This window comes from Magnolia sinica, chromosome 2 (genome assembly GCF_029962835.1).
Source record: "Magnolia sinica isolate HGM2019 chromosome 2, MsV1, whole genome shotgun sequence".
In the NCBI taxonomy this organism is placed as follows: domain Eukaryota; kingdom Viridiplantae; phylum Streptophyta; class Magnoliopsida; order Magnoliales; family Magnoliaceae; genus Magnolia; species Magnolia sinica.
Window position 1 is genome coordinate 109,499,180 of NC_080574.1, and position 27,268 is coordinate 109,526,447.

Below are 27,268 nucleotides of genomic sequence, written 5' to 3' on the forward strand. Positions count from 1 at the left end.
TGATGAGAAACTTTATACCATGCCCATATATCATAAATAAACCATACAGGTCAAATTTCAACCCTTGGATCAGCAAGATTAATGATTAAAATAAAAATTCACCGAAGGGTGGCCCACTTGAGCTTTCGACCTTCCTGATCTCTGACCAGGGACCCCATTTGGACCCTAACCCTAATACAGGTGGAAAAAACAAATGGACGGGGTAGATTTCTTAAAAACATCGCAGTGGACCCTACGCATAACCCTGACTGTGCATAACGCATGTGCACCGGCATCGCACTAAACCAGAAGTCGAGTCAAACAAGGTTTGACCCGATCTCCAAAACGAACTCGTATTCCCGCAGTTGAGAATTTAAACGGATAGCATCCGTTTGAGAGATTTGTGGCCCACCATGATCGCCCATCCGGATGATTTGGACCATCCATCATGTCTAGGGGGCAGATTCGACCATACCATAGGTCGTTTCACACACAGACAAGCTCCCACGCACACAATCTCAGCCACAAGTTAGGTTGTGTGTGGTTGATTTTCTGAAAACGGAAAGATTCTGTTTCCTACTCCTTTCCACGACTGGAAATCCGCGTGCCCTCGCCATTTCATCTTAACTGCACAACCTAAGACATCCTAGCCCTTCGTACTAGGGCTTTACCAATAACCAAACTGATACCCACCGCTGCCACATGCGAATCTCGAACCCATCAGGTAAAAGCTTATCGTCGTCCGTTCGATGGATCCCACAGTAATCATAGGGCCTATCCACATTGTTTATACGATATGGATCCTAATATCGACCATTGATTGATGATCTGCCATTACTGGCTGGATCATCCTCACCATTGGACCGAGAACCCATCTTCGAAGGATGGGCCTCATTTTTCAAACCGGGGTCGTTCATCATATGGCCCACTGTGTCAAGAATCGATCCGATAGCAAACGACAACCATGCAGGGGTTTCGGTCCAAGATCGCGCGGTTAATCTTGTGGGAAACAGGAAGTTTCCATGAGTGTTGGGATGCCGAACTTCAAGGGATCCCGGATTTTTCCAACCAAGAAAGGTATCAAAGAAGCCGAAGAAGAAATGCCTCGCCTTTCCTCCGCTTTTCATGTTAGAACCACGTTTCCGGAAACAAGGTCGCAAGCCTCTGAACGTCATGCTCACAACGTGATCGAATCATGTATTCGGTGGGCCAAGAAGCAACAAACAACAACCTGAACCATTCAACAAAACAGATCCAATGTAGGAAGGACTGCGAACTAAACTGCCGTTAAAATAGAGGTTCGGCTAGACGACCGGGAGATGATCGCGGATATCCACTTGATAGCCATTCATCAAGAAAAACTTCCCCAGCAATTGGATGGGATCGATTGCCAAGACCAGGCTGTGACTCAAAGTCCCTGCACAGACCAGCGGCATAGTCTCTGTGCGTAAACAGAGCTGCAAAGGACGAAAGTTCAGTGAAATCACTACAGCGTGTGCACGTAGGATCACGCACAACACGTTCAGCATATAATCTACGCAGGAACACCCTAAAAAAATCCTATAAATTCCTCCCCTCCCTGACGTTAGAGAACGTACTCAGCAAACAAAAGAAAAGAAAAGAAAAGAAAGAGAAAGAAGGAAAGAAGTGAGAGAAAGAGACCAAGAGAAAGAGAGAGTGTGTGTTGGACAAGCACCGAGTCGACTCAGCTTGACCGAGGCTAAGTTAGGCCAGGTTTTGATGTCCATCACCGGACCTTTTTTAGCAACAAAGGAAAGAGAAAGGAAAGAGAAGGGAGAGAGAAAAGAGAAAGGAAGAAAAGAAAGAGAAGAAAAGCCTGCATCAACTCACCGAGTTGTTGCATGAACAACCAATTCCAATTCTACTAGTAATATATTTTATTTTTCTTTCTTTCTTCATTTTCTTTCCTTTTCAAATCCCTTCTTCCAACAAAAGAGGTGGAAGAATGTGCCTAAACCTTCTAGGCTAAAACTCACCAACGAAGGCGACACAGAGTACATCTAGATCTAACCAAGTTCTCTCATATTCACTAAACCTAGATAAATCTAACAATTTCCTTAACCAATTCAAGTTAGGCGAATAAGGACATGATTAAATCCTAAAGTGCATCTCCGAACATCTAACATTAGTGGATGATTGATGCAGGACATGAAAATTAAATATGATATGTGAGATTTCAAGCTTAAGATCACGTTAGTTCAGAAACAATTACACAAATTCCATGTCCCACATGAAAGTCCAAACATTCAATTAAGGGGAATCTATGCGGGTCCAGGCCTACACATGATAGGACTGGATCAATAAAAATTATGAACCAAACGATACTCAAAGATAAGAAATAATCATCCACGCATGCATAATAATTAGTAACTAATCCAAGGGATTCAGAAATTCCAATTCGGGGAACCCTAGGGTAAGAAAATTGGCAAATAACTTAGGGAAAACGTAATCTAGGGCTAGGATTCATGAAAAACGGCTATGAGAGGATAAAAAAGGGTAAAAACCTGAGCCAAAAGACGATCCTGCGTGTGGACAGTGGGCTTGGGGCGCTCGCACGTGCGCAGGTACCTGGCCGCACGTGCGAGGGGACGTCGATGACAAAAAAGCTCTCCTTGACCCTGGTCGGCAAGGGGTATGCTCCAAAACTCCCAAATCTCAGCTCCATCCGATGTACAGTTTGTGCGTGGTGCTCTACCGAAGTTTCAACTCGCCTACGGGCCGAAATCTGGAAACCTACTGTAATGAAGAAATCTGATGCAACAAAAGGACGAATTCGAAATACGGATGGTGAGAGAAGATGGAAAAAAAGATGATAGAGGATGGGGGTAAATCGGGATCGATGTGGCTTCGCACCACGGTAATTAGCTCTTCGAAAAGGGAGGGCTTCGCACCCACTTTTCAATTCTTCCACAACTCACAAAGAGAGCAGAAAAATAAAGCAGGAATTTTTTTTATTAACTTCAATGAATCAAAAGAATTACAAGGGGTGCCTATTTATAGGAAAAATCTTATACCCCAAAACTCGCACTATGTGCGCAACCTATTACTTGGCGATGAAGTAAACTAAAATAAAAACCAAACAGAGAAATCTAAAATGTTCACAATGTTCTAAATAATAACAATAAACAAAACCTAAAATATGAAATCAATCCGACAAGTGGGCCACAATCATGAAATCCCATGATGGGCTTTTCTTGATTATCGGGCCCAATCTTTTAAACCAAACTTCATCTTATAGGTAGGAGGCCCTCCCTAGACGTCGTCATCAAGACAAATCGATGGTGGGGTCATCCTACTCCGTGCCTACGTGCATAGGTGAGGCCGCGTGCGTGCACGTATGCGCGAGATGTCCCCATCAATTCTCTTCGGTTGCGAAGATTTCGCCACTGGCGAAATAAAACTCCTGAACCACTCCAGGACGTCAAGATCAAGTCTCTGAAGCTCCTCCGCAGTGAGTCGTGCTGTCTGAAGCTGGGCGTGACTTTTACTTGATCAGGTACTTCTGAAACTTGCCGTCCGACGTTAAAACTATCTGATGGTCCAGGATATCCTCTATTTCCTCTCTGGGTGTGTGAAGGTTAGGTATAGGAGAGAGTGACTTAGAAGAAATGTCAGGAAGAATAGGCATGGGAGGTAAAGGCTGAGAAAATGGAATAGGATGGGTAGGTATGAGAGGTAAAGGCTGGAAAAATGGGTCGGGACGGGTAGGTATGGGAGGTAGATGCTGGAAAAATGGGTTGGGAGGGGGCCATGGATCAATGGAAAGATCTGATGAATCAGGATGGTTATGGGAAAGACTAGACAATGCATCAATGGCCCCTTGAAATGCAACTAGATCCTTCACATTGAACGTGGAACTAATTCCCATGAAGGGTGGAAGATTTGCCACATGCGCATTGAGACCGTTTCGTTTTATAATTTTGACGGGTCCAGCACTACGCGCGTGTAACTTACGAACGGCCCCCGGAGGATACCGCTCGGGCCTGATGCGGACCATCACAGAGTCCCTTACATTGAACTCTTTGAAACATTTATATTGGTCTGCAGAAAATTTGCAATGTTCATTACTAGTAATGATCTTTTGCCTGATTTCTTGATGTCATGAATAAATGTGATGCACAAAAGACTCTTCAGGCTCTGACGGCCTATGGGACAGTGACATAGGGACAAGATCAATAGGTTTCTCAGGTTTATAACCAGTAACGACTTCATAAGGACTGAGACCTGTGGACCGATCGACAGAACTATTAAATACAAACTCGGTTGTAGGTATCACGGTGTCCCATGTTCTGGTGTGCTCTATATCCCTCCTAGGGGGAGACTCATCCGATAGATCATCAGGAAAGACATCACGAAACTCATCTACTACCAGAATGACCTCAGTGGGTAACTCTATATTAGCCTCTGGGGCACTCTCTCTAGCCACAAGGCCGTACGTGTTGTGCCACTCAAAATAGTAGTCTTGATGCCCTTGTTGGGTGGGTGCACCAGTGCATGCCCATGACTAACTCTTTGGCCACCTCCATTCATTAGTCTATCCTCCTAGCCACCTGCCTGAGATTGGACATCTACCCCAATGCTAGAATTTGTCCTGTGGAGGCCTTTAGTTGGGTAATGCGCGCATCAAATTGATCAAAGCGTTGGTATATATATTGTTCATAGCACTTACCCAAATACTCAATTTGCTGGGACAACGTGTTCATTGGCTCTAGCAATTGTTCCATGTTTAGTGTAGGGTGCAAGCCAAAACCATGACCCGTACGTGTGGGCATACACTGGCTAACTCAACCTAAGGACTTTCTATGACAACTATATGCATCTAAAAACTAAATGACCCTACGAGACTCTATATGAAAGAGACTACACGCCATTACAAAAATTCAACTATATATATCAGGGACTACGGTTTTCTAGCAGCTATATATGATGGACTGGATGCATGAATGACTCAAACAAACTAAACCCTAAATATGTGGTGAATTCCCCTACAAGAACCCTAGGCTTTGATACCAAATTTAATGCATGACATGAAAATTAAATATGATATGCGAGATTTCAGGCTTAAGATCACGTTAGTTCAGAAACAATTACACAAATTCCATATCCCACATGAAAGTCCAAACATTCAATTAAGGAGAATCTATGCGGGTCCAGGCCTACACATGATAGGGCTGGATCAATAAAAATTATGAACCAAACGATACTCAAAGATAAGAAATAATCATTCACGCATACATAGTAATCAGTCCCTAATCCAAGGGATTCAGAAATTCCAATTCGGGGAACCCTAGGGTAAGAAAGTTAGCAAATAACTTAGAAAAAACGTAATCTAGAGCTAGGATTCATGAAAAACGGCTATGAGAGGATAAAAACCTGAGCCAAAAGATGATCCCACGTGTGGACAGAAACAATGGCCCAAACGAACGTGAGTGTGATCCCGGCCGCACGTGTGTGGGGCCCACTATTCAGAAAAGGTCACCTTGGCCCTGGTCGGCCAGGGATGGTCTCCAAAACTTCCAAATCTCAACTCGATTCGATGTACGGTTTGTGCGTGGTGCTCCGCCAAAGGTTCAACTCGCCTGCCAGCCGAAATCTGGAAACCTGCTGTAATGAAGAAATCTGATGCAACAAAAGGACGAATTCGAAGTACAGATGTTGGGGGAAGATGGAAACAAAAGATGATGGAGGATGGGGGTGAATCAGGATCGATGTGGCTTCGCACCACGGTAGTTAGCCCTTCGAAAAGGAAAGGCTTCGCACCCACTTTTGAATTCTTCTACAACTCACGAAGAGAGCAAAAAAATAAAGCAGAATTTTTTTTATTAACTTCAATGAATCAAAAGAATTACAAGGGTTGCCTATTTATAGGGAAAATCCTATACCCAAAACTCGCACCATGTGCGCAATCTATTACTTGGCAATGAAGTAAACTAAAATAAAAACCAAACACAGAAATCTAAAGCGTTCACAATATTCTAAATAATAACAATAAACAAAACCTAAAATATGAAATTAATCCGACGAGTGGGCCACGATCATGAGATCCCATGATGGACTTTTCTTGATTATCGAGCCCAATCTTTTGAACCAAACTTCGTCTTCTAGGTAGGAGGCCCTCCCTGAACGTCATCATCGAGACAGATCGATGGTGGGCCCCTTCTACTCCATGCGTACGTGCGTAGGTGAGGCGGCGTGCATGCACGTATGCGCGAGATGTCCCCATCAATGATCGAACAACCAAATGTGAGGGTTTTTATCCTTTAAGCTTACTTGATTTAGAGATGATATCATCTTGACATTTACATGCTTTCATGACACTGTGAACTTCCTCATATTTGTTTAATCTATCAACACCAACTATTTATCCTTGGGGAATAGTGGTTAAAGTGTGATGTTACTCTTCGTGGCCTTTTAGAATTAATGTGAAGGTTTTTCCTTAAAGTTGACATTAATTTAAGTTAATGTGAATTACCTTGCCTTTTACATGCTCTCATGATTTCCTTCCTACAATTATTTAATTTATCATCAACAATTATTTACCCTTTGGAAATTATGATATGATGTTAATTATAAGTTGTCTTTATAAATTTATGCAGAACGATGGATACAGGCCTTACTATTGCCTTTATCAATTTGTTGAGTTAGCCCTTATTACTCTTCTCTTTATTGAGTTGGCCAATGTTACTCTTCTTGTTATTGAGTTGGCCATTGTCACTCTTCTATTTATTGAGTTAGCCATTGCTACTCTCCTTTTATGAGTTGACCATTGTCACTCTCCCCTTTATGAGTTAGCCATTACTACTCTCTTCCTTACTTTACTAGCCTTATATTATTTACCTTTGAGGCTTGGGCATGTGTCTTGATATTTCAAAACTCCCGTGATTTGACTTTGTTCTCTTTAAGTACAAGTGATGTGTTAAGAGGTATCACAACTAGTGATTCAAATATTATATCATGGACGTCATATGCTCTAGGTAGAAACCCTCTTGGTCGACACGTAATTCCGTGAGTTTCTGGATAATGGTATACAAATTGATGTAAGTAATTCGCAATACGTGTTACATCACTTCCAGGATTGAATGTCGCAAATAGTCACTCCATGAACAAATCGTGTCACGTAATTCATCTGACTCATGTGTTGTGCCACTTTGAGGTGTTTACGTAAGTCCATGGTAGCGGTGACCATGCTGGTGAATATCCGTAGTTATAGGGTGCGGGTCGAGTCGAGTTTTATATGAATCGTATTTCACATTGTGATAATCAGTACGTATGATGAGCCACACACACTTTGCTAGGCATGCATCTCATGTAAGTTATTTGCGCATGCTGATTACCCTCATATTAGTGGAGTACGGGATGTATCAGAACCTTTATATTACTCTTATAAATCTCTTGAATCATTGTTAATCTTAAAGGATAATCATCATTATGAGTAGGGCGTTGACCCTCTCTAACCATACAGATGATGCATATGACATACAGATTGAAGACTTAGAGTATTATCTCCTTATGGAAGATTATGCTAAAAGAATAAGAAGATACTTTTATAATTTAGTTTTATACTTCCGCTGCGAACTCTGAAATTGTAATAAGCTCCCATTGAAAGGGCATTTGACAATTTGCTAAATTCTTTTATTATTATAGAATGAGAATTACAATTGATTTCATTCTCGTGAATGGTTACCTTCATGAATGTGACCGGATGTGATCTAAATGAAAAAATAATAATAATAAGGTATAATTTTTAAAGCATCCAATTTACACATTAATAACACCCGATTTTCTCAAGCACGAGTATAAACTCTGGCTGTGAAAATTCGGGATGTTATACTCCCAGTGAACCTCGCCTTGGTGTATATATTTTACCCATGCCTTATAGGCTACATAAGGAGCCGATTCTAGTCTCAAGTGGGCCATGCCACATGGACCTTTACATTTCTAGTGAGGCCTGTCATTCAATTCCAACTCTTTGCATATGATGTGTCAATTAAGGCCGATTATCTTATGAATGTCTAATACAATGTTCATGTATTTAGCCCGGTAGGACACACTAATAACATGCTTAGTGTAATGGATATCATGCCCAATTATATGCTCATACACATCATTTGTATGCTTGTTGTGGATGACGATTGTTTATAATATATGTCGTTCATCTTGAGACACTTAGGGTACTCTATATGAGACAAGGCCACTCCACATTATTTGCGCGATACGCGCAGGTTTCATGCATGCCTCGGATAGTGTGATTCATGCATTCATACATCTACTCCCCAAAGTCACCAGGGGGTGGTCCCGTAGCCTTGTTATGGCTGGCAGATGATGGATACCGAAAACTACTAAGGTTACAGGGTATCACAGGCATCCCTAGGTGAAAGTCCTTAAACCCAGTGGTACCAGTAGGATGCTCCAACATCTATACTGTGTGGATTCATGAGCGCACGATGGCTGGATACAGATAGGTCGGGTCTCCTATTGTGTCGGGGTTGGTTGGAAGGGAGTTTGACCTTACCCGCCCAAGTGTAGAGGGTTATATGCTAGGTTGAGTTTGACCAAATCATGAAATGGCTTTGCTATCGACGGACAGGGTGGTTTTTGTGTACCACTGAGGAGGCGAATAATGAGGTCTTTTGCACTCGCTTGGTCTTGTCCGCGATGGGCAGCAAGCAGTGTCAAAAGTGTACTAGACCCTGATAATGATCCAATTGAGAATTATTCTGACATGTGGACTAGTGGAGGATTGGCACATTGCATTGCATATTTAGCATATGACATTTGGCCATGTAAGCCTTCGCATTGCATAGCCTGGGTATGGCTGATAGCATTTATAGACTTGTCAGTTTAGCCCTCCATCATTTTTGCTTACTCTGATTTTTGTATGCTTGGCATATGTATTGTGCACACACGCATGCACTGTCTAAGCTTCGTAGTAATCTTATACACGTGGTTTACATGCAAGTTATGCTAGACCACAACAACAGTGAAGCAGGAGCACGTGCCTGATATTTCGAATTTTTTTTTTTTGATCTTATATTTCCCTTTCAACATTGTACTCAAAGATTATATTAGTAGATATGTGGTGAAGATGTTCTGTAACTTAGGTACACTTGTGGTAATGCTCCTTTAAAAAAAAAAAAAAAAAAATCACCCTGAAAATCCTCCTTGTAGGATCCTAGGATTGGAACTTGGTGCATGAGAGCTGGGAGTCGAAAATGGGGGTACTACGGAGGTTATCAGCACCGGATTCGGTGACCGGGAATTTTGTAAGTTCAATTCTCGAGTTTGGGACGTGACATAAGTGGATGGATTATTTCTTATTATGAATCTATGAGTGGATGATGAAGGGTTAGAGTCATGTGTAACATCATGATTGAGTTATGATCGTCCCTCCATGAATGGTGTCATGGAAAGGGTAACGACTATCTTAGGTTGTGGTGGACCATGGGAATGGGTTATGGTGGTGACATGTTGACCGTGGACATTGTTAAACCAACTGGATGCTAAATCAAATTAATTAAAGGATGGAGTTAATCTCATGCATTCACTATAAACCTCTCTGGGTGTTACAATAAAAGGTAGTGAGATCACTGTTTCTAGTTATACACTAACTAGTGAAAGTGATGGTTTCCCCATTTCATTAGTTAGGTTCTTTTAGAGTATGCGAGAGTGGTGGGATCACTGTCTCATTTATGGCTCGGTAAACTCTGATGACTAGTGGCTATTAAGAGTGGTGGGATCACCGTCTTATTTAGTCAGTGCATGCATATCATGCATTACATTAATCAAGATTTTCTTATGAATGTGTTGTTTTGTTATTATATATGAGATGATTATGTTATTATTTTGATAATCTTAAGGGGATGCACTCATTGAGTTGAACTTGGGTAACTATTCATCTTATTAGAAAAGCAACTGTAGGCTATGTAATGTGGGTAACAATCTAGTAAGCGATCCAGAACTTCAAAGTGAGCAATACGAAGGTTTATTGCAGCAAATGATGGATGATGAAACCGATGCAACTTAAACAAGAATCATTTATTTTATTTTATATTGCTCTTCTATGATTAGTTTATTTGCATTTGAAATTGTAATAAGTCCTCCATGGGAGGGCAAAACTTGAACTATGTTATTTAGTTTGATTGAACACTGGGTGAATGGAACCTATCGTAGAGAACTTAATGGAATAAGATTTATTTTCCATCATTTATACTATGAATGCCATGAAATTATGAAAATTATGAGAATGCATGGAATAAGTTTATACCCTTGAAATATTCAAATTAACAACCAAGAACTCGACTTTTTGTGTCATCCATGAGAGTTAAAATTTTGGGGCATTCAGAGTGGTATCAGGCATAAAATGGAACCTTGGGCTTAAAACCCAATCTATCACATAATGAACTCATTTTAAGAGTTAGTGAAATTGCGTGTGGTGAGACACAAGGGGCTATTCGCGGAAGCTTGATGGAGCTAATAAATGAAGGCTATATCCTAGGGGGTGATTAGGATCAATTAAAATTTTCATCTTTTTAAACTTAATTACCTACTTAAGCTAATATGCTAATTAAAATAAGCAAGATAATTAACTCTAAGGCTTTCAAGCCAATAGAAGATCCAATCACATAAATTACAAATGATATGCCAACATACATGTGTGTGGAGGATGTGGTAAATATTATCTCATAGCATTTATTTAATCATGCATATATATAATTTAAACATTCACTACATAAGCATAACTAAACAAGTGCTCAAATACAATCCCAAACACAAGCATATATAGTAATTCGGTTTCCCTACTCCACTCCCGACAGAAGCACTCAACCCATGATTGTATCAGATTTCACTATATGATGTTTTAAATCAGGTGGACCTCTAACCTTTACAATCCTACACAAGGACCGGCTCTGGCAAGAGACTTTGCATGATTTTCTATAGGCTCGCCATGAACCCCAATCTTAAACAAAAACCTACTGACATACACTCCCGTCGAAGGCTCTCACAAAAGACGTTAGTTAGTTTTCTTTACGCTAACCAACAACTTTGGTCCTAATCCAAGGACATACGTTTACTCTCATCAGAAGCTCCTACTGATACTGACATGCAAACACTTGTGCCCAATGGCCTACACAAGAACTTGATTTAGGCCCTACATAAGAGTCAAGGTCCTACACGAGAACCTAATTGAGTTTGGCAATTCAAACTCTACACTTAAATCTATACAAGGAAAGAGTGCACACGTACTCTAACAATTGACAACTTGTTAGATTGAGCCACTTTCGTATCGCCTTCGTAGGTTGTTTGATTAATGTTATCCTGTACTTCAATTAACTCTCTTTTGCTCCCCCGATCATAATGTTGATATTTTGCCAAGACTTCAGTTCCAAGATCAAATACCTTGCATGTAGTGCTCTAATGCGATGACCAAGGTAATGGGAAGTTTGTTAAATTTCCTACAACTAATGAAAAGTTATAATTCCAACGAGATTTACCTAGATGGGTCTTCTAGAGGATTTAAACAATTGCATGCCTATAGAGGTTGAGTCTAATATCTAGAAAATATTAGAGTTCAAGCTTATCTTCATAGTGGGGGTTGGAATCATCATAAGAGTGTTAATTTTAAGGAAGATGACTTATAACTCATTGGTTTAGAGGCTTGAGATGAGGGATATGATCATGAAACATTCTAAGTTTCTATTGGACAAAAAATCAATCCTTATACTCAAGAACCGAATGTCCTTTATAAGAAGTTTGAGTTTCAATGGTAAAAAAATGGGCAAATAACAACTGTTTCGATGGGATCAAATAGGGCTTCGATGGCATCGAAGAAATCATATTTCTAGCTAAATTGTTGCTGGACAGTTTTACACAGTGTTATCCGATGTCATTGAGTGGTCTTCGATGGCATCGAAGGTATCCTTCGATGTCATCAAAAGTTCCTCAATTCTATCGAAAAACTCCGACAACTTGCTAGATATATTTGAGTTACCTACTTGATTTCATCGATATGTCTTTGATGTCATCGAAGACCCCTCGAGGTCTACTCGATGACATCGAGCAACACTCGAAATCTGTTATTTTAGGTGTATGATTTCATAGCAGCTTCATACATCTTTGAACATTTCTTATCATGTTCCAATTAGGTTACTAAAGCTAAGGGATGATCAACAAGGTTTACTTATTAAGCCTAGATCATCTAGAGGTTCAAGGGTTATTTTGAGTCAAAGCTTAAGGTCACCAAGGCACCTCATTTACTTGTTCTTTTCTTCTTAATGCTATTGTCCTCTAATGTCTTCCGTCTTCACTTTTTAGAAGCTCAACTAACTATATGACACATGGGCGTACAAATCAGCATACTAACAATTCATTCATTGTATTAGTGACAAATACGCTTAGAAATCTCTCAAATTTATTTTTGTATATGGTTGAACATAAAAACTCACGTCTAGATTTTTCCATAAGAACTTTAAGTTAGCCGTTCAGAAACTCTAATTTTAGGACCTTGGGAAGGAAATTCCCATTTAATTTTCTATGTTATGCCTCTCATAAATTCTTATGCTTAAATCAGTGTTCTCGTTGCATGGACTAGTTGGCACCTATTGAAAACTTTAGTTTCCTAAATTTCTTTGATTTTTATTATTATTATTATTTTATTTTTTTTGCCATATGGCAAAGTTTCAAACCTAGCTGTAGAGACCCTATTGAAAAATAACCAAAATAGGTTGGTAAATTTTTAGGATTTTTTTTTATGTCCCTAATTTGAGCCTTAATGCTCCTGTAAATTTTTAGGACCATTGGGCAAGTACAAAATTTAGGAAAAGTCCATAAGTGACCTAATTCTTGTATAAAACTGTGTTGACCTGCAATATTTCTGTCCTTAGGCTTGGTGAAACTTTAGGTTCTCCAGTGAATCTGGATCTGTAAAAATTCAAAGACGCTGCAAATCTAATTAGTAACCTACATGGGTCCGTACTCTTGCTCGGGTGGTAGACTCTCAGGAGTTTCAGCACCCGGTCAAGGGTTCGAGTACCCATAGGTGGTGAAATTCCACTAGCGTGAGTGTGTGGGGGGATGTGTGCGCGTGTGTAAAAAAAATAAAAAATAAAAATAGTAACCTACATTTCAAATTTAGGAGGCATTAGACATCTGAATTGGGTAGAGTTTTCTAACCAGGTATCCTTGCTTGGCGGGCTCTTATGGGTTCTTTTTACGGGTAGGTACAATTTTATCGGAGTGTGTCAAGGCTGTGAGTTGTGGTACAATTTTATCGGAGTGTGTCAAGGCAGTGAGTTTTGGTGATGGCTACCTAAGTGTTGTTGTCGTGGGACTGGAAGTTGGCATGCAATCTCTAGATCAGGCCGGGTAATTTTATCGAGGACGAGACATGGGTTCTGCTTCTAACTTGCTTTGGTCGTCTAACGGTGATTAGGGAGGTTAGATGTGGCTTTATTGAGAGCAGTAGTGTCTTTATGATTTAGATGCGACATGCATGGATCTAAAAAATTGATGTAGATCCAAATCTCATACAGAAACAGTGGCAATAGACCATTAAAAGCTTCTCGTGGGCCACAAAAACTTCGGATCAAGGTGATATTTGTGTGGTCTCTTCATCCCCGTAAATAGGTTGGATGGAAAGGTGGAATCCATGAAGTTTTTAATGGTGGGGATTCAATCACAACGGTTTCCTATTGTGTGGCAGACTTAAGATTTCGGTATGCTTTCATTTTTCCGATCATGCTCTAAAATGAGCTGTCAAAATGGTTGAACGGTGTGGGTTTAAGGCATTTACATCACTGTGAGCCGGGTTCCACCCAGCTCCATGGAAGCCGCATTTTGGACGCGGTTTGGCTGGTGACCCCACCATCAGCCAGCTAACAAGCTCTGTGAGCTCCACTATGATGCATGTGCTTCATCCACATCGTCCATCTATTTTGGCAGCTCATTTTAGGTTATGGACCCAAAATTGGGGCAGATATAAATATCAGGTGGACCACATCAGCCGGAAACAGTGGTGATTGATATCTCACCGTTAAAATTTTCCTAGGGCCCGCTGTAATGTTTGTTTGTCATCTAACCTGTTAATTAGGTCACATGACCACGGATGAAGGGAAAACACAAATATTAGCTTGACCTAAAACTTCTGTGGCTTCCAAGAAGATTTTCAATGTTAAGAATCAAATCCTCACCGTCTCCTGTAGTGTGGTCTACTTAAACTTTTGATCTACATCGTTTTTTGGCTCAAGCACTAAAATGAGCTGGAAAAATAGATACCACATGTTTAACACAGCAATCAGGGCCCACGGAGATTTGATACCAGCTAGCTGGCTGGTGTTGGGATCAACAGCCAAACCGTGTCTACCGTTTCGGTGGTGTGAGGACTCTCTAATACCCACCTGGTGCAAGGACTTTGTGGGATTCAGTGTGGCACGTGGTGTAAGGTTCCGTGACATGATCCCAAAATTGAAGGATATGTAAAGCTTAAGTGGACTACCTTACAGAAAGTAGTGGGGACAATAACACCCACAGTTGAAATTTTGTAAGGGCCCACCATGATATTTATTTGCCATCCAACCTGTTAATAAAGGTCATAAGGTGCTGGATGAAGTTTAACCCAAACCCTTATAACCCCAAAATGTTTTCCCTTCATCAAGGACTTTTATTACCTTATTAATGGTTTAATAAGTTGGATGGCAAACAAACATTATGGTTAGGGCTGAAAGTCCAGACAGGTTCAACCCAACCAATCCGTGACCGACCCGATACTAGGTTGGGCTCGAGCAGGATGTATCGGGTTCAATCTCGGGCTTGGGCTATACAAACACCAACCTGATAAAACTTGGGTCGAGCTCGGGTTGCCCGACCCAACCCGAACCTGATCAATGTACAAGTTATAAATTATAATTGAGTATAGATCGTTAGTGTTGAAAGCATATGAAATTCCTGTCTCATCAAGTCTCATTGGTCCACGTCATTTCCGATGACTCAAGGTAATAAGATATGCCGGATTTCTCTCCCAAATGGATTGGGTGCTACACAACATGACTTTTAAAGGAGTAGTCCTATATTTTAGTTTGTTTGTTTAGAAAAAATGAAATTTTTTACTATAAATAACTACGTATATAATTGATAAAATCATAGGTACAAAAAATAAGACGTGTATTGAAATATACATAATAGATTAACGTAATAATGAAAATATTAGCAGACATGAACCTGACAGAGCCCGCTTGGGTTGGGCTTGGGTTGGGTTAGGGTTGAGGTATAAGAACCTTGGGTTGGGCTAGGGTCGAGCACCAACCTGATGCCCGACTTTCAGCCCTAATTATAGTTAGCCCTTGGAAGGTTTAAATGGTGAGTGTCATTATTCCCACGGCTTTCTCTGAGGTGGTCAACTTGAGCTTTGCATCTACCCTCATTTTTTGATTCATACCATAAAATGATATTGCAAAATGAATCAATTAATGGTATGCATGTAACACAAACATTATGATGGGCCCACAAAGTTTGCCTCATTAGCATACGGTTGATATGTTAAATGCGGACACAGATTGGGTACAACCCATCCTGTTTCTGGGCTCCAAACATGCTGGGGCTTCTAACAGCCCACCTTGCTGTATGGGTTTATCAATACCGTCTATTTTTATTTTTTCATGTCATTTTAAAATACAAGTAAAAAAAATGAGACAGATCCAAAGCTTAACTGAACCACACCACAGGAAGTGGCAGGATAATGACTAGGGCAGGTTGGGTTGGAGCTCAACCCTAGCCCAACCCAAGATTCCTATACCTCAACCCTAATCCAAACTAACCCAACCTCGGGTTGGGAATTCTCAACCCAAGCTGGCTCGGTCATGTTGGTCAAGTTGATACATGCTAATATTTTCATTATTACATTAGTCTATTATATTTCAATACACGTTTTATTTTTTGTACCTATGATTTATTTATTATATATGCAGTTATTTATCATAATGAACTTCAGTTTTTTCTAAACAAACAAGCTAAAATATATATTTGGGAGAGAAATCCGGCATATCTTGTTAGCTTGAGTAATTGAAAATGGCGTGGACCAATGAGACCCAACGGCATTAGAATTTCCTATGCCTTCAACATAGACCATTTGTACTCAATTATAATTTATAACTTATATATCCATTGGATTCGGATTGGGTCGGGCAACCCAAGAACTCGCCCTACCTAACTTTTATCGAGTTGGTGTTTATATAACCCAAGCTTGAGACCAAACCTGATACGTTCTGCCGAGTCCAACCCAATGTCGGGTCGGTCACAAGTCAGTCGGGTTGACTTTCAGCCATAATAATGACCCCAGTGTTGAAACTTTCTTAGGGTTTAGAGTGATATTTATTTTCCATCGAACCTATTCATGAGATTACATAGTCCTAGATGAAGCCAAACACAAAGATCAGCTTAATCTAAAACTTGAGTGGTTTCCAAGACGGTTTTGATGGTAGGAATTTAATCCCACTATGTGGTCCACATGAGCCTCAGTTATGCCTTATTTTTTAGGCTATATACAAAAATGATATTAAAATAATAATAATAATAATAAATGAATGGACTGTTGATAAACCTATACATCATGGTGGCCCCTCGGAGCCCCAACCAGTTCCGAGCTCATGTTGGCACGGGAGAGACCTACGACGTGGATTAATTAGAGGAGACACATGAACTCGCGGCTCCTTCAATAGAGAAAGTTTTGAAACATTCATGCACATAAACCAATGCAGAGTATCGATTTTAGCTGAAAGCCTCTATGTTCTCCACAATTGCGGGTCGTTTCTCCCTAGCTGCTTCGAGGCTTATAGCTTTTCAACCTAAGAAGATTCGGAAGAGATCTTTTTCCTTTCATACAGTCTGTACCGAAATATTCTCCAGCGACGCGGATTGCGTCCTACCCCCGCCCCACGGTAATCAGTCCGAGCAGGGCTCTGTGGGGCCCACCGTGATGTAATTGTTTTATCCACGCCGTTCATCATTTTTCTCAGATCATTTTAAGATATAATCCAAAAAATGAGGCAGGTGCAAGGCTTAAGTGGACCACAAAGTGGGGATTGAACGTCCACCATTAAAAACTGGAGCTGGAGAAGTTTCGGATCAAGCTGATATTTTTGTTTTCACTTCATCCATGTCCACATGACCTTATGAATAGGTTGGATGGTAGAAAAATATCGCGGTGATCATTGGAAAGGTTTCAACGGCGGGTGTCATTATCACTGCAGCTTCCTTCAGTGTGGTCCACTGGAGCTTTGGACCATTTCAACGGTCAGTCAACTTTAAGAACTTTTTCATTGAATTTGCATTGTGGACCATTTCATTTATAACCCTCTTTTGATTGCCATTAATTGATAACCTGTGGGCCATAGCATACTACGTTGAATCATGCGCAACAACGGTTGCAAAAAGTGAATTCATATTACTGTGGTTCAATGGTTTGATATGCAGAGGCTTAGAAATTACCAAGGAATTGCATACGTGGAAAAAAGTATCAAACTTTTCAAATTAAGGGTGCCAGTTTAGATGTACCATGAAACAAAAATTACATTTACTTTATATATGATTATTAGATTGGTGGACATTTTGTTCTATGGTTTAAGCTAAAAATTATTCCATGGCCTGATTTCAAAGGACAAGTATCCATGAATGATGGGTTAGGATTGATTAATCAATTTGATTTTGGTATTTTACTTAGTGAGTGTTCCAAAATTTAGTGGGTTTACTTTCAATTAATGTATAATACTTGTACTGTTTTTCTAGATGCCTGTGTTAGGATTTATGGGGCATTATCATACGTGTTTACACATTTTACTTTTATTTAAAATCTAATTTATTTGGAGTGATATATATTCTCACGTGGTGACGAGGGAGATATTATTATACTGAGAGTTGCTTCTTTATTATTATTATTATTATTATTATTTTGTCCAAGTGCATAGTAAATTGAAGTGAATTTGTGGATATATCAAGAGAGAATGAGTTAAATCTCTATATTGTCTTTTCTCTATTTTCTTTTAATTTCAATATTGTTGTGTTGTTGATGTAGAGCGGATCGTGGACAGTTTCATGGCCAAGATGGATCAGAAAAGGCCCGATCGGAAGTGGAGGTAATCCAGACCGTCAGAACTTAAAACAGACGTATCTTGCAAACCAGAATGAGCTATCAGACATACTTATCTATGATTTTGGGGTAGGACGAGCTACTTTAGCCACCCAACCTAGCAAAGCATGCCGAATTTGCGAAATATCATCAAATCGACGGTCGAATCCAAGTTTTAATTTCATTTTTACTATTTATAGTAAGTTTTAGTTTAAGTATAACTCTTCATCCGTTGGGCTTTAAGAGTTGCGCCCAACATGAAAAGTGCTTAGAATAATTAGGGGAACATCATGATTCGGCCAAATAGGACACTTACTATTTTTAGCCGAAAACCATGCGCACTTGTAGAGATCATGACTATCTATAAATAGTAAGTTTACTATTTATAGTAAGTCGTGAATTCTAGGAGTTCTAGTTGTGGTTTGATTCCAAAACTTCTTCCATTGCTTAGTATCCCTATTTAAAAGGGTGTATACTCGTTTATTCAATCATCAATCAATTTACGAATTTTATTTCTATTTTCTTGTTTTTTTTCCTCGTGAATTTGAGAAGTATATATGAGGAGTCCAGAGAAGCTTCATGGATTCGGAGTGGTTATCCCCTTAAGGAAGACGGTGATCGACCTCATCATGTTCATCCCTGTGTCAGTTGTTGAGAAGAAATTCTTCTCCCAACATTTTATATATGGGGGCTAAAACTCCACTAGAGTATTAAAAATCTTACCATTTTGTAGCCAATCAAATTGGAAAAGGAATCCTTTCAAAATAACAAACGGTATTAGTGTACAATTTTTGTGTGTGAATAGAACATACATCAGAGACTGGGCGAATGACAGGTTTTAGAGATCTGGGCCACTCATTGGGTAGCTATACCGTGATCATGACATGACCAAAAATAAGTCTAGTCTGCTGATTAGGTAGACAAATCTTGAGTAAGAAAAAATTGGCCGTTAGAAGACGCCCGAAGTCCATATTCAACATGCATAGGCAGCATACTTGTTGTGTGCACCACCCTAGCTTTCACTGCATGTAATTTTCAAAGTAAACCTTACTTGATGAATAGCACAGATCTCTAACACTATACATGCATGTCGATCTGATGCGTGTTTTGCCCCCCTCAATTGATGGTTGCCCGTTAGTGTAAAACACATGCTAACCGAACGCCTGTATTGTTGGATTATTTGGTTGAATCCAATAGACTATTAAAAAATAGAGAACCAAAAAAGAAAATAAATTTTGAGATAGATGACTTATAGAGTTGAGTCACTCAGCTTGAAATCGAATTTGCTCCCCTTGGACAGCGTCCCAAGTGCAACAAGTTTCCAGAGCAATCGACTTCCAGGATACAATGACTATGATCCAGTCCCAGCGGTGCACTCACTGTATGCGGGCTCGAACCACTTGCAGTTTAACCTGAAAGTATTGAGTTAACTCGGTGACGAACTCAGCAACCAAAACTGGTAAACCAGAAGATAGAGAGAGTTTTCACAATAGAAGAAAATATTTTTCGTGGTTTTAAAACTAGAATGGAAGTCCTTATATAGACTCTGAAGTGATGCAATAAGTACCCTTTTAAAAAGGTTTAGTCTGTTGGGTTTAAACCTAACAGGTGCAACTATCCGAACAGTCACATCTCTCTGGTTTAAAATGAAAAACGAAAAGGCGCAAGTGTTAGTACACTCTAGCATAAATAAAGTCCCACGAGTACCTATACACACCTGCACCCATCCCGTCACGCACACGGACACAGAGTCGGCTCGGCGCGCGTGTGGTCAATGACATAGATAAGAGCTATTAGCATAGCCCTCCCACATGACCAAATTCACATGCAAATAAGGCTCAAGCCCAAGACAAAAGGTCTATCTTATATGCAAGAAGATTTTCTTTGGTAAATCCAATGTAGAACAAAACCCACGACTCAAAAGCACCAAGAATTTCAAATGTGGAGGGAAATTAAAATATTTGAAATTCCAATTTTAATATAAATTTTGAAACAAAATACAGCATTTAATACATGCAGAAAGGAATTTGGAAGTCAGAATTGTGCAGAATGATTTGAAAAAATAATGCCAAATAGGCCCCTATTTCTAACTAGTGCTGATGAGTATGGTTAATGAATTATATTAATGTTATTTCTAATGATTATTTCTCACTACTCTCATCAATTTTCCCTTGCAAAACTAGAGCAGAATAGGTGAGACCCTGTACTCACCCAGTACAATGCGGCCCCTACCATAAGGCCCACCTTGATGTATGTATTCTGCATCCGTTTCTCCAGATCATTTTAGGCTACATTATCTAAAAATGACGAAGATCCAATCAGGTGAACCGCACCATAGGAAACAGTGGTTATTGACCATTAGTGGGCCACAAAAGTTTTGGATCAAGTTGATATTTGTTTTTTTCCCCTTCATCCAGGCTTATGTGACCTTGTCAACCATTTGGATGGAAAATAAACACTAATTAAACATTAAGGTGGGCCCTAAGAAGTTTTTAGTGGTAGGGGGTTCAATCACCACTGTTTCCAATGATATGGTCCACCTGATAATTGGATCTGCTTTATTTTTAGGATAATACCCTAACATGGTATGTAAAAAGGGATGGACAGCGTGGATAAAGAATAGATATATCAAGGTGGGCCCCATGCTAAATGCCGCACCTTCTTGGTTGGGGTCGCTCTCTTGTAAAACACTGTTTCCTTTCTCACAATTTAATGCAAAAATAATTTTAAGAGAAACGCTATTTTCTTCTCCATGCTTTTCACGAATCCAAACAGCCCTTGTGTATTTGCAACTGCGCATGCAGATGCCCGAAATACAAGCATCCCACACGTCAATCTGGCTTACATCTACCAGATCTAGGATGATTCACCAGGGCGAGGGCGTAGGTGATCTGGCGGCATGCATGCAGATGATGCTTTATTAGCACCATGAATTTGGGGGGATTTCAAATTCCCTAGTTGTTTGGCAGCATAAAGCAACTGGGGGTTTCAAATCCCCTAAAATAGGGGGTTTCAAATCTACAATGAGAGCTTGGATCACACCTAAAATCCTTTCAATAGTTGCATGTGTAACATGTGTGTCACCATACTATTATTCTATTGGGCTCATGGCCCACTAATGATATCCAAAAATAATTAGATTATCAATTGCATCACTATAATTACTTTAACATCATGATCAACACCGTCCAAACATTGTCCATGTAAATCAACGGCTAAAAATAGTTGGTTAATCACTCGGACATGATCTTGTGCTTGTGGCCCAACCGAGACTTGGAATTTCATCATTTTCAGGCAAAGCATATATTTCAGCAGGCTTATTACAACCGTTGTGTCAAACATTACATATGTCACTAATTAGATATATTAAAGTTGATTTAGTAATTAAATTCAAACCCCAGTAAATATACCATGCATAGCTATTTTTGGATTAAAGTTGATTCACAATCCAAGTGCCAAACACAATAGGAGGATTTCAAATCCAGGGGTTCCAAATCCATGCTCCCAAACAGGCCCAGTATCCTTTTTTAGACGTGTAGCCCACCCAATAAGTATACCAGATTTTCAAAACGACCAGCCTTTGACATCGGACATGCCCAATAAGCATACTGGCTGTGTGGTGCACTTGTGTTTGGAACTTGCAACCGAGTAGCTATAATTAGCACTGCTATGAAATGCATTTTGTCCCATGCAATTACAAGATGTAGCACGGAACAAGGTATTCAACAACACTAAAGGTCAGCGTGACGGCCAGCTTATGTACCATTTTGTTACAGGCTGTAACCACATAATGGAAGAACTTTTGTTTTTCTTTTAAGAAAAATGTAAAAAGTTATTTAAAGTTTTTAAGAGAAAAGAAAGGATTTCAAAGATATATTCTGTTTTTTTGCTTTGAACATTTTTAGGATGGTGTAATGGATTATTCTTTGATAAAAAAGTTGTCACCCGTCACCTGATGATTTTATTAACCTAAGGGCCTTTTTGGGAGCCTAGATTTGGAACCTGTTGTATTTGGCACCCTGGTTTCAGAATCCCCTGTAATCCAAAGTAACTATGTATAATATATTTACAGGGGTTTAAATTTAATTACTAAATCAACTTTAATATCTCTAATTAGTGTACGTATGTATGTAATGTTTGACACAATGGTTGTAATAAGCTCGTTGAAATATATACTTTGCCCAAAAATGATGAAATTACAATTCTCAAATGGGCCACAAGCACAAGATCACATCAAAGTGACTAACCAACAAATTTTAACCGTGGACTTACAAGGACAATGTTTGGACGGTGGAGATCATTATGTTAAAGTAATTATAGGGATGCAATTGATAATCTAATTGTCTTGGGATATTATCAGTGGGTCATATGCCCAATAGATTAATAGTTGAGTGACACACATGTTACACATGCAACTCTTGGAAGGATTTTAGATGTAATCTAAGCTTTCACCTTAGATATCAAACTTCCTATTTGAGGGGATTTGAAACCCCCAATTACTTTATGGTGCTAAACGTAGCAGGGATTTGGAATCCCCCCAAATCCATGGTGCCAAACAACCCCTAAGAGCCTTAGATTGACTTTAAAACACTTATATTTATTTTTTTAAATATTTAATAGGAAATTTAAAAAAATGTACTTAATTATTATTAAATTTATATTCTAATACTTTTTTTTAATGTTTTCAATAAACTACCTTATTAATCTAAGTAATTATCATTCCAGTATCTTTTGTTAGATTTCTTTAATGGTTGATCAGCTTTACCATGTGAGTAAATGGTCAGGGGCTCAAGTAGACCTAACCGTGATGTTTATGTAAAATATACCTGGACTACCAGATGCATCACCCCATGCAGGTACAGGTCTAAAAATCAGCCCCATTTATGATTTAGTTGGATTAGAATGCTAGAAACATTGTATAGGATAACGCATACCCTCCCAACTATTTTACTTGGTGTGACCTACTTGAATCAGGAATGGGATTAATTGTTGGCTCTCAAGCCTAAATTTTGGTACAGCATTTAATAGTCTAAGTGAATTTTATATAATTACCATGGTGGGCCTTATAAAAATCAAGGGTATACATCTCTCCTAGATGTTTCCTTTGGTGTGGCCCACTGGAATCACAAGTCAACCTGTTTTATAACTTGGGCATAACATGGGATTACACATATATGGTCAAAGTAGATTTTACATCCACATGGGCACCACCAAAAATCAAGGGGGTGTCCCTCTCCCATCTGTTAAAAGGAAGGGGGAGAGAGATTAAAAAAGAATTTCATAAGATGCCCTACCAGGATTTTTTAAGGGCCCCACTGTGGTGTATATTGGAGATCCACTCCAACAGTTAGATATATAATCCCATGTTAGGCCTAAATCCAAAACATTAGGTTGACCAGTGATTCAGGTGGGCCACACTAAAGGAAATAATTGGGAGAGAGATGGCCACCATTGATTTTTACAGGGCCAACTGTAATGCTTATTTAAAATCCACTCCAAGCATAAGATGCCACACTAAAATAGAGGCTTGGGGCCCAAAACTCAGGTATTTCAATGGTTCAAGTGAGCCACACTAAGGAAAACCGTTTTGAGTGTAGGCGTTGTCCTGTACACTATTTCCAATCTTGTGGTCTACCTGAATATGAGATGAGCCTGATTTTTGGGCCTCAGGCCTAAACATGGGATGACACACCTGGTTGTTAAGAGTAGATTTCACACAGCCAACCCGAGTTGTCGTTGAAAATTCTAAGGAATGATAATTAATTAGATTAATCATATTTTAGAAAGGTACTAGAATGTAATATATATATATATATATATATATATATATATATATATATATATATATATATATATATATATATATATATATTTTCATAAAATTCTTTATTTAATATTAATGATTCAATATAAATAAAATTATATGAGCATAAATCTAATGATAAAACACTTATATATTTATATAATCATTTAACTATAAGTCAATAAAATTTCATTGCAAGATGTCTGAGAAATTTTTTTAAGCAAACAACTAAAAAATTTGTCACCAATATTCTCCAAAAAATTACCTGAAATTACCAAAAATACTAAATAAATATAAAAAAATGATGAAATGCACTGATTTAGTGTATGCGTGAGTAAATTTAAACTCCTATATATATTTAAACAATCTACTATCTAAATATTATATATATATATATATATATAATATTAAATTGCTAGAAATTAAATCAAAACTAATAAAAATACAAAAGAAAATTGAAATTTTATACAAACATGACCAAATTGAACATAAATATGACAAGATTTGGTCTATTGGATAATATAATTTTAAATCAATAAATTTGCAACAAGAACAGATCAGAAAATTAACCAGTATCATAAAAGAAGAAACTGGAAAAGGTCGTGAATCCCTTGTTTGAAAAGCGCCCAATGCAGTTTGGGATCAAAGGAGCATTTCCTCCAACATAGGGATGACTGAAACTCATCTAGATCCAGTGACAGTGGAAGATCCTTAAGGAGGGGTTAAAGGTCCAGCTAGTATTGAACCAGTTCATGAAAACGTTGGACAAAATTATCACAACAAATCTCTTTATGATGATTGTCAAGTGCATGGCCTGAAGACAAAGCTGCAAAGATCTTTAAGATGCTTCTCAAGTACAGGCCTGAAGACAAAGCTGCAGAGAAAAAACATCTGCTGAAGAAGAGGGCTCAAGCCGAGGCTGAGGGAGGGGAAGACTATTTAGTTCAAGAAGCCTATTCTAGTTAAGTATGGCTCAATCATTTTACATACCTTCTTGAACAAAACCAAGCACAATATGTAGTTATCGTTGATGATGTGGACCGTCAAACTTATCCTTAGTAGGTCAACGGGCCAGCCTGGGTTTGGTCTTGGCCCGGTTTAGAACTATTTCGGGCTGGGCAGTTGGGCCGGCCTTATTCAAAATGTCGATTTTGCATGCCCAACCCCGTCCTATTGACTGCACCAGTCGTTAGGTTGCCTGCTTTGAGCCGGAAGATGCAGATTCCTTGATGCACTATGAAGGAAAAGGAACGCTTGGGAGCTTTTGTTCATAAGAAAACTGCAGCCGTGTTGTGTCTGACCACTACGAAAAATGAGATCAAACTGGAATTCAGCATGATCTTAGAGGCTATCAAGGCCAACTTCAATGACAAGTACGAGGAGTATATGAGGAAATGGGGAGGAATGATCATGGGATTCAAATGGCAAGCCAAAACTAACACCAAGGAGAAGCTGCTGGCTAAGGAAGTTGCCCAGAGGCTTTCACTCTCTCACAAACTCCATTCCCCTTTGATTTTGTTTCAAGATATCCTTTAGTAGCCGTTATCATGTGTTTGCCTTAGCTGCCTTTTGTTTTTTATAAATGGGAAAATATCTTTTTTCTTGTTCAAAACTTTTTTAGAATCTAGGATAAGAAGTTATCACTCCCCCTATTTTTGTTTCTCTTGTAAAATAAAATAAAATAAAAACCATAATTTTGGCTTTTTTTTCAAATTTGTCATAATCTTCAAATTTTCAAAAACTATTTAAATCTTGTGTTCTCTGCTGGCTAAGGAAGTTGCCCAGAGGCTTTCACTCTCTCACAAACTCCATTCCCCTTTGATTTTGTTTCAAGATATCCTTTAGCAGCCGTTATCATGTGTTTGCCTTAGCTGCCTTTTGTTTTTTATAAATGGGAAAATATCTTTTTTCTTGTTCGAAACTTTTTTAGAATCTAGGATAAGAAGTTATCACTCCCCCTATTTTTGTTTCTCTTGTAAAATAAAATAAAATAAAAACCATAATTTTGGCTTTCTTTTCAAATTTGTCATAATCTTCAAATTTTCAAAAACTATTTACATCTTGTGTTCTCTGCTGGCTACGGAAGTTGCCCAGAGGATTTCACTCTCTCACAAACTCCATTCCCCTTTGATTTTGTTTCAAGATATCCTTCAGTAGCCGTTATCATGTGTTTGCCTTAGCTGCCTTTTGTTTTTTATAAATGGGAAAATATCTTTTTTCTTGTTCAAAACTTTTTTAGAATCTAGGATAAGAAGTTATCACTCCCCCTATTTTTGTTTCTCTTGTAAATAAAATAAAATAAAAACCATAATTTTGGCTTTTTTTTCAAATTTGTCATAATCTTCAAATTTTCAAAAACTATTTAAATCTTGTGTTCTAGTAAAAATGGTTAATAATGTCCCAATTTTATTTATTTTTTAAAGGTAAAAATTTCGAGGAGATACGAAAAAAGAATTGAAAAATAGCCCACCGAGAAATTAAACTTACATATACGTGATGGCCCATAGTGGTTAGGCAACATTATAATGAACCGTTATGACCCTGTAATGGATAATGGCCCATCTCATTCCCCTTACACAATGACTGTTAAAGCTGTTATGAAACAAATTTTTTTTGTAATATCTTGGAATTGAGTTAGTAGAAGATTATGACTAGGGCTGAAAATGGGTTTGGCTCAGGTTGGCCATAACTCAGCCCAAATCCCTTAACCGCTGGTCCTAATTGACCTGAAATGTCAGTGGCCCTACTCTCTAGCCCTATAAGGAAAAGATTCAAGTGGTCAAAGGTTTTTAATCAATCAAATGTAAGAAGTTTTTGAGATATACTCCATCAAAAATAAATCTTATGTATAAATGGTTTGGATAATTTGAAACACAACTTAGATCCAATGTTCATCTTTAAACTACATATGTATGTCAAATACGAACAATTAACAAGTGCCTCAAAAAAACAATATAACGGTGGCCTGCTTAATGAGTGGATTTGGCCAATGAGCCCTACATTCATCATTGCCCCGCTCTGGCCTCACCCATGAATCAGGCCTAGATTTTAGGGCCAAAGGCCTGGCCTCAGGCCAAGTTTAGGGACCAAAGACGTCGCCCTATAGGCCCCTAACTATAACCTGATTGGCAATACCACAAAAATAATATTATTTCCATGAACCTGTTCCTATATCTTTTGGGGGTTTCCGTACATGTTGTGCGCCTATGGTTGCCACCACAACTTGAGGTGGCTGCTGTGAAGCCAACGTAAAATGTACATCAGATCTATCATGCCCATGTGCCCTTCTGTGTTGGGCCACATGGCCAACAATCAGTCCAGGGGAAACTTATGTGTGCGATGCCACAAAT

At 38.9% G+C, this 27,268-nt stretch overlaps 2 long non-coding RNA genes across 3 annotated transcripts in view; both read right to left on the reverse strand.

Moving 5' to 3' along the window:
* The window catches only part of LOC131237369 (uncharacterized), an 84,353-nt gene that overhangs the window by 54,922 nt on the left and 2,163 nt on the right, over nt 1-27,268 (reverse strand). The window lies entirely within an intron of this gene.
* On the reverse strand, nt 12,622-13,238 carry LOC131237370 (uncharacterized). Its single transcript, XR_009167203.1, has 2 exons — nt 13,116-13,238; nt 12,622-12,957 (listed from the first exon to the last, which is right to left on the reverse strand). It is a non-coding gene; the product is annotated as an uncharacterized LOC131237370 (long non-coding RNA).